This window comes from Scyliorhinus canicula, chromosome 4, assembly GCF_902713615.1.
Source record: "Scyliorhinus canicula chromosome 4, sScyCan1.1, whole genome shotgun sequence".
In the NCBI taxonomy this organism is placed as follows: Eukaryota; Metazoa; Chordata; class Chondrichthyes; order Carcharhiniformes; family Scyliorhinidae; genus Scyliorhinus; species Scyliorhinus canicula.
The window spans coordinates 55,204,295-55,224,469 of NC_052149.1; positions in this window are offsets into that span (position 1 = coordinate 55,204,295).

Here is a 20,175-nt window from a genome sequence, read left to right on the forward strand (position 1 = left end):
GTTAATCAGGTCATGTTGCTGTGTAGTCGGGGTCAGGGGATAGTCAGGGGTCAGTGTGAGTGATTGGGGGTTCAGTGTATTGTTACCCAGGAGTTAGACTAGGTTGTTTCCATGCTAACTTTGCCTTGGTAGCTATCAAGGAAATAAGTCGGGCTGTCCAAAGTCTCTGTCTCTAACTCAAAGTTGGAGACTTTTTCAGAGGTTTCCAGAGAGCAGGGGAGTTTCCCAATGGAAGTTCAAACTTCCAGGGCAATTCCCACAGAAACCTAGCATTAGTGCTTGCAAGGGGTCCTATGGCATATCTTATGGGCTATGTACAGTCGCAAACTATCTGGAAACTGGAAAACCTGGGCCCATGTTTGATAAATATATATTAATTTTTCTGAGGGTGTAACTAACAAAATAGATCAGGTGGATGTAGTATATTTTCAGAAGGTATTCAATGAGGTGCCACACACAAACATTTGGTGCCTGGGATTGGGAATAATATACTAACATCATTGAGGATTAAAGATTGGTTAACAAACTGAAAACAGAGGTTAGGAATGCATGGTCATTTTCAAGATGGCAGGGTATAATGAGTGGAGTGCCACAAAAATTTATTTTGGACTTTTAATCTCATAGTTAAATGATCCTTCCTTTGATGTTTTACAATCTAAATATCATTGCGGATTGTGATCAATCTATGCATGGAAGGAAATAGTAGTTATCGAGAAAAACAGTGATAATTTTCCAAATTGATAGCTGCAAAGCAGCTCCCATGTACAGTATGTTATTTCCCATCATTGTTCACCACAGGACGTAAACTATTTTCAATATTTTCCTACTTAAGCACTGAATCTGGAATCTGTGTTCTGCGGAGAAGGAATTCACTGCTAGAAGATAGTATTTGTAATTGATGCTTTAATTTGTGGCATTTCCAGAATCTAGGCACTGGTGACTAATTCTGCAATCTTTAAGAAATAGCCCTGAGACTATTAAGATACCAACGTCTGTACTGCAATCCCAGAGAACCATATCTGCAGTAAGTATCTGCAGCTCCAGCAACGTGGGCTCAGAGTTGCTGAGCTGGAGTCTGAGTTGTGGATATTACAGATTTTAGGGAGGGAAAGAGTTACTTAGACACTTTTTTCCAGGAGGCAGTCACTCCCCTTAGCTTAGCAGTCCAAAGATGTGCGGGTTAGGTGGATTGGCCATGCTAAATTACCCTTAGTGTCAAAGTAAGGTTAATGGGGGGGGGAGGGTTACTGGTATAGGGTGGATACGTTAGGCTTGAGTAGGGTGATCATTGCTCGGCACAACATCGAGGGCCGAAGGGCCTGTTCTGTGCTGTACTGTTCTATGTTCTAAGCTTCAGAGTTGTTCGATGGTCAGTGATGGGAGGGTGTGACTGCAAGGCAGGCAGGTAAGGGGATCTAACATGTAGGGATGGAGGAACCTCAGCCCCTAACTTTGTCCAATGGATCGGAGCTGCTTTCAACCTGCATGAATGAGGAGATGGCATCAGAGGGTGACAGGAAGGGACAGAAGATACAATCGTAAGAGTACACCATAAGTACACCAGCATATAAAGCTGGAAGTGGTAAAAACAGAGCTTAAGGCCGTGTATCTGAATGCACACAGCATTTGTAACAAAAGCAATGAATTGTTAACACAGATAGAGATACATACATATGAGCTGATGGGCATTACAGAGACATGGATGAAAGATAACCGAGGCTGGGACCTGAATGTTGACGGTTATTTGACATATCGGAATGACAGGAAGCCAATAAAGGTGGCAGGATAGCTCTGTTAATTAAGGATGGCACTAGTTCATTACGGAGATACAACCTTAGCTTGAAAGAACAAGATGTAGAATCAGATTGGATGGAGATAAGAAATAGTAACGGTAAAAGGTCACTTCTGGAAGTAGTTCATAGGCCCACTAGCAATAGTTACACTGGAGGACAGAACATACAGGAGAAAATAAATGGGTGTGTAAGAAAGGTGCAGCAATAATTAGGGGTGAGTTTAATCAACATGGAGATTGGGAAAATCAGATTGGCAAAGGTAGTCTGGAAAATGAGTTAATAGAGTGTTTTTGGGACAATTTCTTACAACAGTACAGTCTAGATCCAACCAGGGAGAAGGTTATTCTAGACCTGTAATGCGTAGTGATGGAGGATTAAGGAATAATGGTATAGGACCTCTAAAGTGACAACGATCGCAAGATGATAGAATTTCATGTTCAGTTTGAAATGGAGATGTGTGACTCCATGACTAGTGTTTTAAACCTAAATAAAGGTAACAATGAGATGATGACAGCAGAGTTGGCTAAGATGAACTGGGAAACTAGGTGAAAAGGTAGATCAGCAGAATTTCAGCAGCAGACCTTTAAGGAGATATTTAGTAATGCTCAAAAAAGCATTATCCAAGTGAGAAAGAAATGTTGTTTAAGAAGGATGCATCATCCGTGGCAAAATAAGGAAGTTAAGGTTACTATTAAATTGAGAGGGGGCAGCACGGTGGCGTAGTGGTTAGCATTGCTGCCTCACGGCACTGAGGTCCCAGGTTCAATCCCGGCTCTGGGTCACTGTCTGTGTGGAGTTTGCACATTCTCCCCGTGTTTATGTGGGTTTCACCCCCACAACCCAAGAAATGTGCAGGGTAGTTGGATTGGTCATGCTATATTGCCCCTTAATTAGAAAAAATGAATTGGGTAATCTAAATTTTTTTTTTAAGTATTAAATTGAGAGAAACATTGCACAAATCTGCAAGGTGGTAGGTCCGAGGATTGGATAGATTTTAAGAACCAGCATTGAAAGACTAAAAAGATAATAAAGAGGCAGAGTGTAGAATATGAAAGAAAGCTACCTGGTGATATAAAAACAGAGAGTAAAAGTTTCTACAAGTAATTAATAGGAAAAGAGTAACCAACCTCTAGAGTGATCCTGGGGAATTGACAATGGAAAATAAAGTAATGGCAGAGTTGTTGAATGGGTATTTTGTACCTGTATTCACAGAGGACATGAAAAACTTCCCAAAGATTCTTGAAAATCAAGAGGTGGTACTGAGGCATACAATCCACCACAACCATGGAAAGGGTGCGAGGAAAACTACTAAATCTAAGTGATTCCTAGGGACTGAACAGAAGTGTTGGCATAGATAGCAGGTGCATTGGTTATAATCGTCCAAAATACCTTCATTTCTGGAAAGTCTAGATGATTGGAAAATAGCTGATGTGACACATTTATTCAAGAAAGGCGGAAGGCAGAAAGTAGGAAACTACAGATAGCCAAACATCTGTGATAGGGAAAATGCTTGAATTGATTATTAAGGAGGTTATAGCAGGATCCTTTAAAAAATCCCAATGTGATCAGGCAGAGACAACATGGTTTTGTGAAAGGGAAATTGTATTTGACTAATTTATTATCGTATTTTTTGAAGAGGTAACCGTCAAGGTGGATAAAGGCAAACCGGTAGATGTGGTGTACTTGGATTTTCAAGTATGGTGCCATATAAAAGGTTACTACATAAGATAAGAGCATATGGTGCCTGGGGTAACGTATTAGCTGGATAAAGGGTTGGTTGGCTCACAGGAAGCAGAGAATTGTGGTAAATGGGACTTTATTTGGATTGGCAACTCATGGAGTGCCACAGGAATCATTGCTGGGGCCTCAACTATTTCCAATCTGTATCAATTACTTGGATGAAGGGTCCAAATTTATGGTAGCTAAATTTGCCAATGACACGGGCAGCATGGGAGCACAGTTGCTTCACAGCTCCAGGGTCCCAGGTTCAATTGCCACTGTCTGTGCGGAGACTGCACGTTCTCTCCGTGTCTGCGTGGGTTTCCTCTGGGTGCTCCGGTTTCCTCCCACAGTCCAAAGATGTGCAGGTCAGGTGGATTGGCCATGTTAAATTGCCCTTAGGTTAGGTGGGGTTACTAGTTTATGGGGATAGGGTGGAGGTGTCGGCTGAAGTGGGATGCTCTTTCCAAGAGCTGGTGTAGATTCGATGGGCCAAATGGCACCCTTCTGCACTGTAAATTCTATGAGATACACCAAGAAAAGTAGGACAGTAAGTTGTTAAGAGGAGGTAGAGAGTCATAAAAGGGACATAGACAGATTAAATGAGCGGGCCGACATTTAGCAGCTGGAGTATAATATAGGGAAATGTGCACTGGTTCACTTTGGCAAGAAGAATAGAAACGCAGTATACATTTTAAATAGAGAAACCAGTGGTATAAAAGGGATTTACATTTCCTAGTACATGAAACACACAAAGTTAGTTTGCAGGGAGAGCTAGTGTTTAGGAAGGCAAATTGAATGTGGTGTTTTTTATACGAGGAATATAAAGTAGGATTGTTTTGATGCAGCTGTATAAGGCTTTGCTGCAAAAACATCTGCTTATTTAAAAAAATATATAATAACTTTAGAAGCTGTTCAGAGAAAGTTCATTGGGCTCACTCCCGGGACGAAGGAGTTGTCTTTCGAAGAAAGATTGAGCAGGTTATACTATTATCCAGTGGAGTTTAGAAAAGTGAGAGGTGATCTTATTGAAACACATAAGATCAAGAGGCGACTTGACAAGGTGAAAGCTGAAAGGACATTCATTCTTCATGTGGGGGAGAGTAAAACTAGGGGACACAATTTAAAAATATGTGTCCAGATCATCAGCAATGATCTTATTGAATGGCGTAGTGTGATTGAGGGGCCAAATTATCTACTATTGCTTTCATTGTAGAATCCCTGCAGTGTAGAAGGAGACCATTCGGCCCATTGAGTTTGCACTGACCTTCCAAAGAGCACCCCACATAGCTGCACACCCCCCGCCCCAATCCCCACATCCTTGCAATCCCACAAAACCACCTAATCTCTGGACACTAAGTGGCAATTCAGGATGGCCAATCCACCTAACCTGCACATCTTTGGATAGTGGAAGGAAACCAGAGCACCCGGAGGAAACCCATGCAAACATGGCACTAACTTGCAAATGCCTCACACAGTCATGCAAGGCCGGAATTGAACCCAGGACCCTGGCGCTGTGATGTAAGAGTGCTAACCTCTATGCCACCGTGCTGCTCATATTGCCTATGTTGAAAGCTGAACTTGTCAGATTCAGCAAGGTCAACTAAAATTTATATGGTTCCTGGAGAGTGAAAATGGGACTTTGTGGGTGACAAAGTCAAATGTTTGACCCAAATTTGAAAGTTGAAAATTACCCCCGCTATTACCACATCAAGCAACATATTTCCTTATAATACAGTGGTACCTGACAGGATCACCTGCTTCTGTTTCCCAAGCCTCTTTTGTATTCAGGGAAAATTAAAATTTCGTAAGGTACTATTTCTCATAATGCTCATTGGAGACAGCTTCTGTGGACATGCTGATACAAATTGCAGAAAATCTGGCTGGGGACTTTGTTTAAAAACAATCAATCCAGTGTATATTTATGCATGTTTGAATTTTGTGTTGAGTACACTTTGTTTATTCTCAGATCTTTTTCTATAGTTTTATCTCTGTTATAAATAAGAAGCGTTATCTTAATCTGTGCATAGTGTTCTAGCAATTCTACCACCAACTTCGGCAATTTGAAAATATGTTTGGCCCATGTCTTCCATATTGGATTGGAACCAATATATCCCTTACCGGATTTAAAAAAGGACACACTTACCTTCTTATTTTTCTGGCTAATATTCTAATGGACTATTCTGCAGAACTAAGTCACTACAGGAAATGTCAGAGCCATCAGCGGAGGGAATCTGTGCAGCAGACGGTGAAGAAGGTAATTGGTATTTTGGCCTTCATGGTGAGAGGATTCGAGTACAGGAGCACGGATGCCTTGCTGCAATTATACAGGGCCTTGATAAGACCACACCTGGAATATTGTATGCCATTTCGGTCTCCGTATCTGAGAAAGGATGTTCTCGCTATGGAGGGAGTGCAGTGACGGTATATCAGGCTGATTCCTGGAATGGCTGGACTGATGTACGAGGATACATTGAATCAGTTGGGATTGTATTTGCTGGAGTTCAGAAGAGCGAGAGGGGAATCGTATAGAAATCTATAAAATTCTAACAGGGCTAGACAGGGTAGATGCAGGGAGGATGTTCTCAATGGCAGCGGAGCCAGAACCAGCGCTCTGGAGAGGCCCGCCAGTATGATGCTGAGAGGATCGGCTGCATTGTAGCGGCCTGCTGCCTTCTTAACAGCAGCACGCAGCAGAGGGGTGATGTGCTGGAGAAGGGGGATGAATGCCAGGCCTTGTCCAACAAGGAGGATGCGGAGGAGGGTGGGGATGGGCAGGACATGGGGCCCAGGCAGGCACAGGAGGCCACTCTCCCTGCACCACCTCCCCACGCCTTTCCAACCCCCTCTGTGATTCCTATCTACCTCACTACAGGGTGCTGCCCTGGGTTGGCAGTAACAGTGGGTCTGGTCCATGGGATGGAGGATGATGACAATCTGCTCTGCGATGAGCTCAGGTGCTCCGTGCCATTTGAGAACGTCTGACTCCTGCCCACTTTCCACTGTCCACCTGGGTGATCCCTGCATACAAGCATGCCATCCTCTTTGCTACCATGCCCAACCGAGGTGAGTGTTTCTGGGATGGTGGAGGGTGTTGGAGACAGTTGTGATGGGCGTCAGTGTGGTCCTCGGTGTCTCGCAGTTTGGGGCCCTTGTTGCTGTCCATTGCCCCGACGTCGCTGGTATCCATTTGGCGGTGGGGCCCGTCTTGTTGCCAGGTGCTCCTGCAGGACACAAAACATGATGCGTGATTAGATCACGGATTGAGGTGGTGGGTGGTGTGGGAATGATGTGGGGCTAGTGTGGAGATGGTGTGGGGATGGTGACGGGGTAGTTTGGGGTGTTGTGGGGGTCATGCCATACCTTCCATTGGGAACTGCAACTCAGCAGGGGCTCACTTGCTCGACTGATGCCAACCGTCACCTGCTCTTCCTCTGGGCCCACCAACCAGGACCAGTGCCCACCACTCTGCTTTGGTGAAGGGTGACAGGTCCGGCAGTCCCCCTCCCTCCAAGCTCTCCCAGCGGTTATGTGCTGCAATTTCCTGGGGTGGGGGTGGTGGAGACAGAAAGAACGAAGTTTTAGGCAGTCAAATGTTTGCAGCAAATGGGATGGACAGCTGGTGGTGTCCGTAGCCAGGGCACCTGGCCATGGCAGCCAGTATGGTTCTGGCATGTGGCACAGAGTGGGGTGCGTGTTCACTGCCAGCAGGTGGGGTCCACTTACCCTCTGGGTGGGAGGGGTTGGTGCCAGGGGCACTGTGCTGCCTACTCGCCTTGGCTGCCCTGAGGAAGTCGTGCAGCTTTTTGCAACACTGCTGGCCAATCCTGGCAGTGGGGCCCTTGGCGCTCACGGTCTCTGCCAGCTATGCCCAGGCCCGGTGTACGACAGTGGGTGGCATTCTCCTTCCCACCCCTGGTACAGGGTAACCCACCTCTCCTCCATGGTGTCCAACAGGGTCTCCAGCTTGGTGTCTGCAAACCAGGGTGCCAGTCTCCATGCTGCCACCTTGTTGGCTGGAATGAGTATGTGTGGGGGTGGAGTGCTTTACTGCAGCTGCTACTTGTCAGCCTCTCGAGTGGCAATCCCGACCCTGGCGAATCGGACAGTGTCTTTCATTGGATCTGATTGTGTTCCAAGTAGAGCCGGTGGTGGCCATTAAAATCCCGGCCCTGTGTGTTTTCATGAAGGGGTTAGGTATCGGCTCTCAGAACTAAAGGGATGGAAGGATATTGGGGGGGGGGGGGGGGGCTGCAGGAACAGGTTACTGAGTTGGTTGATCAGCCATGATCACACTGAATGGCAGAGCAGACTTGAAGAGCCACATGGCCTCCTCCTATTTTCTATGTTTCTGTGCAAAAGCCAGGCTCCCTTTTTACTGCACTAGCTGGTGTATTTTGGGGAGTAAAACTTAAATGTCCCAAATTTTCTTAGAGAAATATTAAGTGGATAATGGAATAAGGTGGGTGAGGTAAGTGGGTAAGGAGGTAGGGTGACAATTGGGTAGGGTGGTCGGTGCGTAGGGTGGTCGGTGGGTAAGGTGGTCGGTGGGTAGGGTGGTTGGTGGGTAGGGTGGTCGGTGGGTAGGGTGGTCGGTGGGTAGGGTGGTCGGTGGGTAGGGTGGTCGGTGGGTGGCGTGGTCGGTGGGTAGGGTGGTCGGTGGGTAAGGTGGTCGGTGGGTAGGGTGGTTAGTGGGTAGTGTGGTCAGTGGTTAGGGTGGTCGGTGGATGGGGTGGTCGGTGGGTAGGGTAGTCGGTGGGTAGGGTAGTCGGTGGGTAGGGTGACAATTGGGTGGGGTGGTGGGTGGGTAGGGTAGTCGGTGGGTGGAGTGGTCGGTGGGTAGGGTGGTCGGTGGGTAGGGTGGTCGGTGGATAGGGTGGTCGGTGGATAGGGTGGTCGGTGGTTAGGGTGGTCGGTGGTTAGGGTGGTCGGTGGTTAGGGTGGTCGGTGGTTAGGGTGGTCGGTGGGTGGGGTGGTCGGTGGGTAGGGTGGTCGGTGCGTAGGGTGGTCGGTGAGTAGGGTGGGTGGTGGGTAGGGTGATCGGTGGGTAAGGTGGTCGGTGGGTAGGGTGGTCGGTGGGTAGTGTGGTCGGTTGGAAAGGTGGTCGGTGGGTAAGGTGGTCGGTGGGTAGTGTGGTCGGTGGGTAGTGTGGTCGGTGGGTAGTGTGGTCGGTGGGTAGTGTGGTCGGTGGGTAGTGTGGTCGGTGGGTAAGGTGGTCGGTGGGTAGTGTGGTCGGTGGGTAGTGTGGTCGGTGGGTAGTGTGGTCGGTGGGTAGTGTGGTCGGTGGGTAGTGTGGTCGGTGGGTAGTGTGGTCGGTGGGTAGTGTGGTCGGTGGGTAGTGTGGTCGGTGGGTAGTGTGGTCGGTGGGTAGTGTGGTCGGTGGGTAGTGTGGTCGGTGGGTAGTGTGGTCGGTGGGTAGTGTGGTCGGTAGGTGGAGTGGTGGGTGGGTGGGGTGGTCGGTGGGTAGGGTGACAATTGGGTGGGGTGGTTGGTTGGTGGGGTGGTGGGTGGGTAGGGTGGTCGGTGGGTAGGGTGACAATTGGGTGGGGTGGTTGGTGGGTGGAGTGGTGGGTGGGTGGGGTGGTCGGTGGGTAGTGTGGTCGGTGGGTTGGGTGGTCGGTGGGTAGGGTGGTCGGTGGGTGGGGTGGTCGGTGGGTGGGGTGGTCGGTGGGTGGGGTGGTCGGTGGGTAGGGTGGTCGGTGGGTAGGGTGGTCGGTGGGTAGGGTGGTCGGTGGGTAGGGTGGTCGGTGGGTGGCGTGGTCGGTGGGTAGGGTGAGTGGTGGGTAGGGTGATCGGTGGGTAGGGTGGTCGGTGGGTAGGGTGGTCGGTGGGTAGGGTGGTCGGTGGGTAGGGTGGTCGGTGGGTGGCGTGGTCGGTGGGTAGGGTGAGTGGTGGGTAAGGTGGTCGGTGGGTAGTGTGGTCGGTGGGTAAGGTGGTCAGTGGGTAAGGTGGTCGGTGGGTGGGGTGGTCGGTGGGTGGGGTGGTCGGTGGGTGGGGTGGTCGGTGGGTAGGGTGGTCGGTGGGTAGGGTGAGTGGGGGGTAGGGTGAGTGGGGGGTAGGGTGATGGGGGTAGGGTGATCGGGGGGTAGGGTGATCGGTGGGTAAGGTGGTCGGTGGGTTGGGTGGTCGGTGGGTAGGGTGATCGGTGGGTAAGGTGGTCGGTGGGTAGGGTGGTCGGTGGGTAGTGTGGTCGGGTGAAGTCAGGGGCTAGTCAGCACTTGTCGGGGTAAGGTTGGTGCTGGCCAGCTAGGTTGGGTGGGATGAAGCCAGAGGTGTCGAGGGACAGCCCGGATGTCTGTGGTATAGTTACCAAGAGGAATTTTGTGTCTGTTACCGGGGTAACCATCTAGGTAAGTCCGAACCGGCCACAGTCTCCGCTCCAATTCCGAGTTGGAGACTTTTTCGACGGGAATTACCCATCGGAAGTTCAAACTTTCTGGGCGATTCCCTTGGGACAATCCGGAGACCGGGAGATCTGTGCCAGGCAAAAATCTTCCTCATCGAGGTATCTTGACCGGAGTTATGTTACAATTTGAAGATTTAACACATTTTTATTGTTTATTAAGATTTGATATCTTCAACAAAACTGTTCCCGTCAACATAGCAATAAATATTTCCCGCCATTTCCTTCCTTGGCTAACCTCCCAGGTGAGATGACCGATTGCTGTGGTTTCCAATTCAGCTGAAATATCTTCACTTTCTCCCACTGATGCTGAGATTTCTGTGCCAGCTTTAATCATGAATGAATGATTTAAATGTCGTGTTTTGTAACCTGCATTTGTATTCCAGCCATAAATTCGGTCACTGTAAAGACGGGCACCATTTGCATTTAACTATGCTTTTTCAATAACAGATCATTGAAAAACAATCTTGAAGTGTGTTCTGCTACCTCGTCACTTAATACATAATCAAATAGAAGGGAAAATACATCCATGTGAAAATGGCATTTTGTTTTCCGTCACTGAGGGAAGTTCGTTTCGCCTATTGCTTCAGTTTTAAGTCTGACATTATTAAACAAATGATTGTATAATTTTGATATGATTATTATACAATCATTCGGCTGGTTTGAACCTTCAGATGCGACTTCAATACATGGGCTGCACACGCCAGGAAGCCGCACCTCAGTTGTGGATCACACTCCCAACACGTCATTTACCTGGTGAAGACTCACACATGTCATTTACCTGCTCAAGACTCACTCATGTCATTTACCTGGTCAAGACTCACACATGTCATTTACCTGGTCAAGACTCACACATGTCATTTACCTGGTCAAGACTCACACATGTCATTTACCTGCTCAAGACTCACTCATGGCATTTACCTGGTCAAGACTCACATGTCATTTACCTGCTCAAGACTCACACATGTCATTTACCTGGTCAAGACTCACTCATGTCATGTACCTGGTCAAGACTCGCACATGTCATTTACCCGGTCAAGACTCGCACATGTCATTTACCTGGTCAAGACTCGCACATATTTTGGGTGGTCAGTTTAATTCCATTCGTTTCACAATACAAAAATATCACTTCATAGCGTTAATGGCAGAGTGCGCCCTGTGTCCCTTTGCACAGTCGAAGCAAAATGATTCTGTGCAACACCTGTTTAAAACGTCTGCACAAATCTGAGGCTGACAGGTTTGTGAGGAGGTTCATCTTGAAACTTTGATGTAAGATGTATTTTGTTGTTCGGTGTAAATAGCGATTATCTTCCCGATCTCTTTATATTGCCGAATCTGGAGAGTTTCTCTTTTTAAAGAGAAAAAGGGAAGGACTAGTATTGATAAGAAACTTGGGTGAGGAGTTGGAATCTGGGCGGATTCCAATAAAGTTAGGGGCAGGGTTGTGAGGTTCTTGTGTTGAAGATATCTGACTGGACTTGTGCAATTCAATTCTGACCTGCTTTTGACTGAGTTGGACATGGGGGCTGACAATGCCATGAGACGGGAGGGAAGATCTAACAAGCCTCTTCCCCGAGTTAGAAAGGTGACACCTTCTCTATTTCCCAGGACTCTTTTTCAGGGAGCTGGAAGCTTGGCTGGCGAACAGAAATATTGAAATATACACCAGCTGAGTTGCCCCAACTAAGGATGTACTTGGGGGCGCAGTGGCAACATTATTCATTAGTGACACCCCCCAAGCGTGCACTGTGCTCAATAGTGAAGCAGAAAGTAAAGGCTGTGTGAGCTCGGGTGTGTTGCTGTGTTCTGGAAAGTTCTCTTCCTCGCCTCACAGAATGGAAATCTGACACGTCGTGCCAGTGCATGTCGATAGGGTGATCAATTCTGGAAACCTCTCATCTTAAACAACTACACGAGTCCAATACTTCTGATCTGGTTAAAATCCCTGCAGCAAACCGTTTCTGGCGCTTGGAATGGAGCTCCCTAACTCCGTTTTTTTGTGCAATGCTCTCCGCCGTGTGTACACATTTCCCATGCAGTTTTAATCAAAAGGTCGATAGATCGAAGCCTATAGTTCATTGTCTGCTTTACACAGGCTCCATCTTTGCTCATCAAAGTCCGCGCGCGAACTTCCTCAAAGACAACCCCCCTGCCATCTGTACACGTGTTGTAACTAAAGTCTGAAAGTTTTTGCTTTGATGCCTGTCAGTCTTTTAACACCTTTTAAAGATGCCCGTCTGGTATTTGGAATGGCTTTGTGAGCCGCACTCATTTCCAAATGAATAAACGCAAGCAACAGATTTGACAAAAAAAATAGTCATCGCGTGGTTTTAACGAGTCGCTCCAGGCGATCCCAGGCCTGTCGCAATGTCTTTTTGGTTTAACAAAACAATTATGGCATTTCTTTCATTCGCACGCATGTGTTTTTAAAACCAATAATTATCCGTTGAAGAAATTTAGACCGCTGGCATAGAAGTTGCATTTTGGAGGGGATGGAGGATTAATCGACTTTCTTCAACAGACACATCCAGTTATCAAGTCGAGTCTGCTCCCCAATCGCATTGCTGACATTCACTAGATGTAATCATTCTTGATAGTTGAGCTTTAATAAACAATTCGCTGGGAAGGAACCATTATTGACCGCAGTATTTAACTGAACATTTCAGGTATTAGGTCAAGAAAACGAATACATTTTCACAAGTGCGCTTGAAACAACAACTTAATGACAACTTAACTATAAACTAGCATTTAATGGGGTTTATCTCTCTGCGAGTGAGTTGGTGCATCGCATTAAACTGGGATTTGCTGAGAGTAATATCACACTCCAGTGGTGACTACTGGGGTTGTTCGGGAAATTTGTCTCATTAAGTTAACATTTGAGATCCAGTAACTTTGCAACGGTCCTTATGGCCGCCTAGTTAGTCAGCGAATGTAGCAGGGTAGCAGTCAAACTGGTTACTGAGGCCGGAACGTACCATGCATCTATCTACTTTCATATTTAATTACTTTGCTTTCTTCTTTACAAATAATCCTGTTCGAAGATATCAAATCTCAATGTGCTCCACAATATCATGTAGTCCCGGGTTATTGTTCATGTAAAAATGGAATTTCGCCTCTGTATAAATTACATTCAACGCACAATATAAAGCACAATATAACGCCCTGCCGAAAAAAAAATCCTGGATGAGTTTTAAATGTTATAATGAAACAATTGTTCCACAAGGTAAATGGGTTAAGTTGATTAAGTCCAGGGTCAAATGGGCAAAGCTTAAACGTCCTTACATCGCGCTGCTCTTCAGAGTTCCTCTCTTTATTTGTGTCTATCTTTGACATTTTTGAATTGCATATGTTCCAAACTATCCATCTTCATAAAGCTATTGCTCCTGGCCATGAAGAGAGCGGTAAAACATGGGAAATACTCCCAGTCGATTAAGCCGCACTGACGTGCATTAAAATGGATACAGTTGATAATAAAAGACCCAGAAGCAGAATCTATGCAGGTTGACACAAATAATGCAACCGATTGTCATTACGGGCAGAAAAAAGGAATATAAGCTTCCAAAAATCCTCGGGTAAAGGCAGATTATTGTTGTACATGAATTGTCTGGATTTGTTTATAAACACAGGCCCAGTAGTGTTCAGTTGCAACGTATGAAATTGTTTTGCTGTTCTATACTCTATGGTTCAATATGGGCGTTTTTGCCATTTTATTTCCAACGCAGGAAACTTTCCAGACTTCACGAGATTAACTAAACGCCAGCTGTATAGTCCAATTTATTTTTTTAAATAGTAATGCCTGTTTAGAATTTGCAATACTGATGTTGAATGGAAACCGTGGATCCTTTTTCATCATTTATGTCGAGAAGTGTATCGTTTAAAACGTAATAGAGTTAGATAGAATTTGATGCAAATGCTGTAGTTCAAACAATGGCAATGTAATTCTTGTTTGCATGTTTTTTTTAAAAGGACGATGATTTATTTAGTAAACCTAAACTGGATTCGGATACACAATTGCACCGTTAGCTTTGCTTGTTTACTAAATACTAACCAAGGATTCAATTGATATCGATACAATAGAACAGGATAAAAACATTGAAACCTCCCAGCCTTTGCCACATCATTTTAATTGCATCTGCCTTTCTGACAGTGAGGGAAGTTTATATTTCTATTTGCTGCAATGTTTTCAACTGTTAATATTTAACAGTAAAATTGTACACTGTTTACCTTTGTTTGTACCTCCTCTAATTAATTACCAAGAAATTGATGGCATTTTAATTAAATACTGGACAAGTCAACACGCTAGGGTATCGAGTCCTGTTTTTTTTTCATTTCAAATTAACAGTTACCGATCTCCCATCGGAAGCCAGCGTCTTAATGGAAAGAAAAGTTTATATTCACATTCATACACTAATATTGATATAATTAAATCTACATATAACAGGAAACACGCGGAGCAAATGATGGAGGATATTGGTATTTATAAACATATTTATATTTTGCATGTGATTAGAAATAAGGTACATACAATTAAATAATTATGCCCAATGTGTTTTTTCCCTCCGTGAATTTCAATGCTGAAATGCGTTCAGCGAGGTAACATTTTATGGGATCCGTATGGAAATACATTCGGTACAAATCAAAGCTGGACGACTGATTTTCTACATAGATTTTGGTTTAAAGTTAAGCATCTTTGGACCCTTTCCTATTAAAAACAAACTCCGGAGTAATATGATGTACATTTATGTTTTTTTTATTCGACTGTAATCCTAGTCTTTGAGACTCCTTTGCAGCAATGGCTAACTCGGTGTATATTATTTGATGATCTTTACGTTGAACTCCAGATAATTAAATTCAAGTTTTGTTGTCTGGGATTGTCTTTACTATCACTCTTTGCATTCCTCCTGGAGCTGTAAATCTGATAAGCTACTTGGCAACTACATCTACCCACCTCCTTTTACAGAAAGAGCTAGCAGGCACGGTGACCGTCTAGGCTGCGAAGAACGGCTTCCTTGGAAGCTTTGGCGTGCGAACTAAGTAGCATAATTATTGCTTCATAATTGTACTCTTTTTCTTTAGCTTTTTATAACATTTAGAATCAGCCACGCTTGGAATCAGAATGGTTGTGACATTTAGGAGCGGAGTGATTGTGTGGAACACTTCAAGTTTAAAAAACAAGCCTAATACAACTCCGAAGGCTAAAGAATACTCCTTTCAGGCAACACATTGAGTTTTGATTTCGGACAATGGTGTTTCTCAAATTTCTTCCAAAACCTGCACCCATCTGTGATCTAAATGCAATCTTTTTTTCCTCTTCAATTCATTTGGCAAAGACGAAGCAGATGTATGTGACGGGGTTTGAATTTTAATTACAGCGAATACCTGGTGCACAAGAAATGAAAATCGTTTTCATAGAGTGGAAATAAGTACCGTTGATATATAACTTTAATCAACTGTTAACGTACAATTTTAATCAACTATTCTAATGAAGTTTGAAGCGAATCACGTTAGAATACTTTGGACGACCAGATTAAATACTCCTCTGAATTATTATCTAATTAGGATCGTTTTCATTGCAGTAACCAGCACTATTTCTGCCTAACCCTAAAATAAACTTATTTTTAGTTGCATAAAAAGACACGTGCTATTGCTATTGGTGTAGGTATTAAACCAACGCATCTCCTTTGTAAACAGTTTTGAAGCTAGTCTCGGAAAGATGTAGTGCACAGTCCGTCGTTTTAAGTGATCAATTAGTACTTAGTGGATGTTTGTTCCTACAGTTGCCGTAGTCCCTTTCAAAATGGTCAGTGGTGCAGTTATAATAACATGCAACTTTTTTTCTCTCTTAAAGCCCCCCTATTCACATTACCTCAAAGTGCCTTTAACCGGCGCAGAGGTGCGAAGATAAAATTGTCTGACGCTTTAATCCATGCCCGAGGGGTTGGAAAATAAAGAGAGACAGAAATGGTCCGAAAAGAACCGAAAATCCACACAATAGCTGTGGGAATCTGGTCAGAGTTACTCATTTCGGGCTCTTCCCTGGAAATCCATCAATTAGAAATAAGAGCATTATTAAACGGAACTGGCGGATGTCTTTATAGGTGAGGCTGTTTGCTTAAAAAGCCATTCACTTTCTAAACTTGAAGAGCTCCGACACGCTGCCAGCAGCGATTCTTGAAGGCGATTAAACAGAATGAATTGGGCATGGACAGCCTTCTGTCAGATGTTGCCTTTAACCCAACTCGTATCAGGACAATGTGTGATCTTTGGTACGTGGGGCTTGGTACTTTAAGAATTTTAGATAAAACAATTACCAGCTTGTATACAAAACCCTAAACCTTGCACATATATTACAGACATGCACGTATGCTGATGCGGTTTAGCAAATCGTCTAAAGTGGAATGTTATTGGCAACATTGATTTGCATTCAACAACAATGATCTGGAGGTGATTTGGGGAAAATGAGAACGTGATGAACAGTTCATTAATGCAACATCGATGTAATGCAACATGGTTGCGCCGCAAATGTTAACCCCAGCGTTCGGCAGGATACTGTATAGGTATTTTAACCAGTCTCCAACAATAGTACCAGAGCCATCAAAAACGAATACAGAAAATGGATATCTTGTAGCCATATTGATCTAAAGGAGAAAATAGATCTCACGTGCATTTTAATTGTAACGTGCTGATTAAAATCGCAGTACATAAATGAAAACTAAACATAGTTAACATTTCAATTAAATATTGCCCCTGTCGTTCTGCAAATAATTAAAATTAAAAACTGTATCATGCAATTCTGTATTTCTGCAGTTATTTTTTACGTTTTGTAAACTGCCTTAAGGGAAGGATTGTATTTGCGAAGGGGACATTATCACATGCCCTTTGCTTCTCAAAGAGGTTAACAACCTAATGAACACTTAGTTAGGAGACGAAGCGTGCATAAGTGTTAGGTTTCCCAAAGCTTATCTGATGTTATATGTGCTACTCTAACCTTGTAGTAACCTAATTGTTTCAGCTCCCGCTCCGGGGGAGCGGCTCAATGGCAACCCGGGACTGGGCAGCCTTCAGGTGGGACCGCAGCAGCCAGCAAACTGTGAGAATACCGCGCCAGGGAGCCAGGGGTCAGCAACATGCTGCTACATATGTTGGGTCAATCATTCCCCTTTGTGAAAATTTAAAAACCTGGAAAAACCCAATCGTCCACGGGTTTTAAGAAAATGTTCCTGGATTTGTTCCAGAATAGCCGAGAAAGAATAACTTGTTCAAAGGTGGATTATTTAAAGGAAGAAGTGACTCGGTCACACTGAAACGATGGTTGGATTTAAACCGAGACCACAGTAAACACGAGTTAACCAAATATAAAACCGCTTTTACAATCTCTCGCCTTCCAGAGGCTAACCCAGTTAACAGGATGAAGTTTGACAGTTAACACTGCACGTATACTGACTAGGGGCTTTTCACAGTAACTTCATTGAAGCCTACTTGTGATAATAAGTGATTATTGTGCACACGTTGTGTTTACATGCATAAATACAAGGGGTGCGTATACGTCAGCTGCTTATGAAGCGGCGATTCTTTTCATTATTAACATAATGCATGAATAAATCGAGGCGAGTAATTCGTTTATTTCCTAAATTTATCGATGTCAATTTCAAAACAAAATATGACCGCCACTTTGAAAAGAAGCAAAATATCGCCGTTCTTAAAGTATTTGGCCGCATATATCGACATGAAACACGAAATGAGACCCCGGACCTTGGAATATGAAATGTAGATGTAATTTACAGACTTTGTTTATCAATATGTAACATTCAGAATGTTGGCAATGAGCTTTCTTTATTTTTAAAAATAATATCTTTATGTTGTAATTCGAACCGCGTGAAACAAGCTAATCAACACATTGGCACCAACTACGTGATGATATCCGTGTGCGAAAACTTAAATATTGTGTAAATCTACTTGAGTGACGTTTGTGAAAGCGAGCGTCAAAATCGGATGTCTTCGAGGTAATATTCATTCGTGTAAGATTCGGCCTGAGATAATTACTTTTAATGTCAAAAAGATTTAGTTTAATATCATCTCTATTAGACTCTTGGCTGGGTAATTAAAGGTGCAGATTAAACCAGCGGGAAACAGATGGCATTTACTTACACTGATTCATTCAGTAAACAATGAAAAAGTCAATGGAACAGCCCTGGAACAAATGAAACCTTAAAGACCATTTACATTAGCAGGTACATGAGGACTGTCATCTGTCAAAAGGAGAGAGGACGTATAATAAACACTTACGGATAATTCAAGCAGAGTACTTGCATAAGCATTAATACTGGGCAGTTTTGTTACTGAATTGACAGGCAGAAGTGAGAATATCTACCAGAGGAACACCGCTAATAACTTTTCAAAAGATAAATACGTAATTTAGCTAAATTCAAATTATGTACACGTGTCAGTACATTTGAAAGAGTTTGTATAATAGCTACACACTTAAAAGGATCCTGGTATGTGGTTTTCAAAAACTTTAGTAAAAAGAGTATTTAAAAAAGGATGCACATTGATACGTCCTCATTTTTTTTTAATAAAGGCATTTATGATGTAGCAACCAATCTTCAACATTATATGTGCTTTGGAAGGGACCAGACCGTCACCATGTAGGATTGTTCACTTTCTGAAAACAGTAACACAAGCCGTGTATCAGTTAAAATTGGATACACATTATTATTGGATGGTGTACGCGCTTTCATGTCGGCAATTCTCCGTTGAAGCACAGGCTCGTTTTAATAAATATTTTGTTGTAGATATATTGATTTCTATATGGCTGTTCTCGGTCTTTTCAAAACAACGCCAGCAAAAAATACTGATTTTGGGAGTGCTCAGGAATACCTGATCTCGGCCTAATCCCATTGAGAAACACCGACAATGGTATTTTCCTTTCATGCCCACATAGGTTCATTAAAGCAGTTTGGTGTCACTGTACAGGATACCATCTGAGTCAGCCCGTCTTACCCTTTCGGTGCGAATTAATTTAGATCTAGATTTTAAAAACAAATAGACCATTTAAAATAAGCAGTTCCAGCGTTCACCTTTGTACTTTAGTACAAAACACTGCAGCAATTAATCTCCTATTTCGATAACATGTCGTACCCAGACAATTTGCTTTTGTAACCACGGCTAAAGCTACAATGTTCCTTCACTCGGTGGCTTCAACTTTTGTAACAATATGTGCACACATTTTGTTTTCCAACTGATTATTATTGCACCACCGTCAATGTTGCTGTCAAAGTTATTTCAATCCGTGTTCTGGTTAATCCGTGTTTAACTTTCCCTCGTGTACATCTCGTCCGTTGCTTGATTTTGACCAAAATCTATGCACTAAACTAAAATGAGAGATAACACGGTTTAAAAGGGAGAGGTTGTCCGTTAAAGGCCGCTGTTTTTAAACGAATCGACAAATGTCCCTTTATTGCTCTATTTCCCTGGCTGAGCATCGCAAACTGAAACAAACGGCCATGTCCCTGTGAACGGAATGCGGTTGGTGAGTGTGGTGGGAGGATTTAAATGCTACATTCTGGGCAGATTATATGTGTTGCTGTCGTTGTGTCTTCGCAGATGCTGACTGGCCGGCTGTGCATTTCAGCATCTCGTGTTGTCGGTGGTACTTTTTTTCAAGCTTTTTTTTTGAGGGGGGTGGGCGGATATAGTTATCTGTGTACTCCAAATCGTGATAAAATGTGAAGATGGAGCATAGAAAATGTTTCAGTCTGCACATTTCCAGCTCTTACAGAAAGACAGGTTAAATAATCTATTGGAACTTCCCTGGTGACAGCATTTGATGTTATAAACCCAAGCAACAACATTATATTCTGCAAGCCAAGGGCTTTATCATTTCACACATCCAATTAGCAGTCAATATCACGTGAATTACATAACCACATAGACCTGTCATTCTGCCCTTCCTCTTGATTAAAACCGCGTCCCGCAATTCTTTGGTATGGAGGCGCGAAATCTGCTCCAAAGAATCTAGTGGATTCAGGTTAAACGATGCACCTTGCAGTGAATAAAAGCGAGCGGCGGATGAAATTACCAGTTAAATTAGGCCGCCTGCTCTAATAAAGGAGGAGGTGTTTGACAACTGATTGATTTATGTTAGTTTGAAGACCGGCATCTCGGCGGGACTTTTTCAAATTCAGAACATTTTTCTCTCTCGTTTGGCTGTTGTTTCCAACAACTTTGCAACGTTGTTTAAATAATGCTATGTTGCGTTGT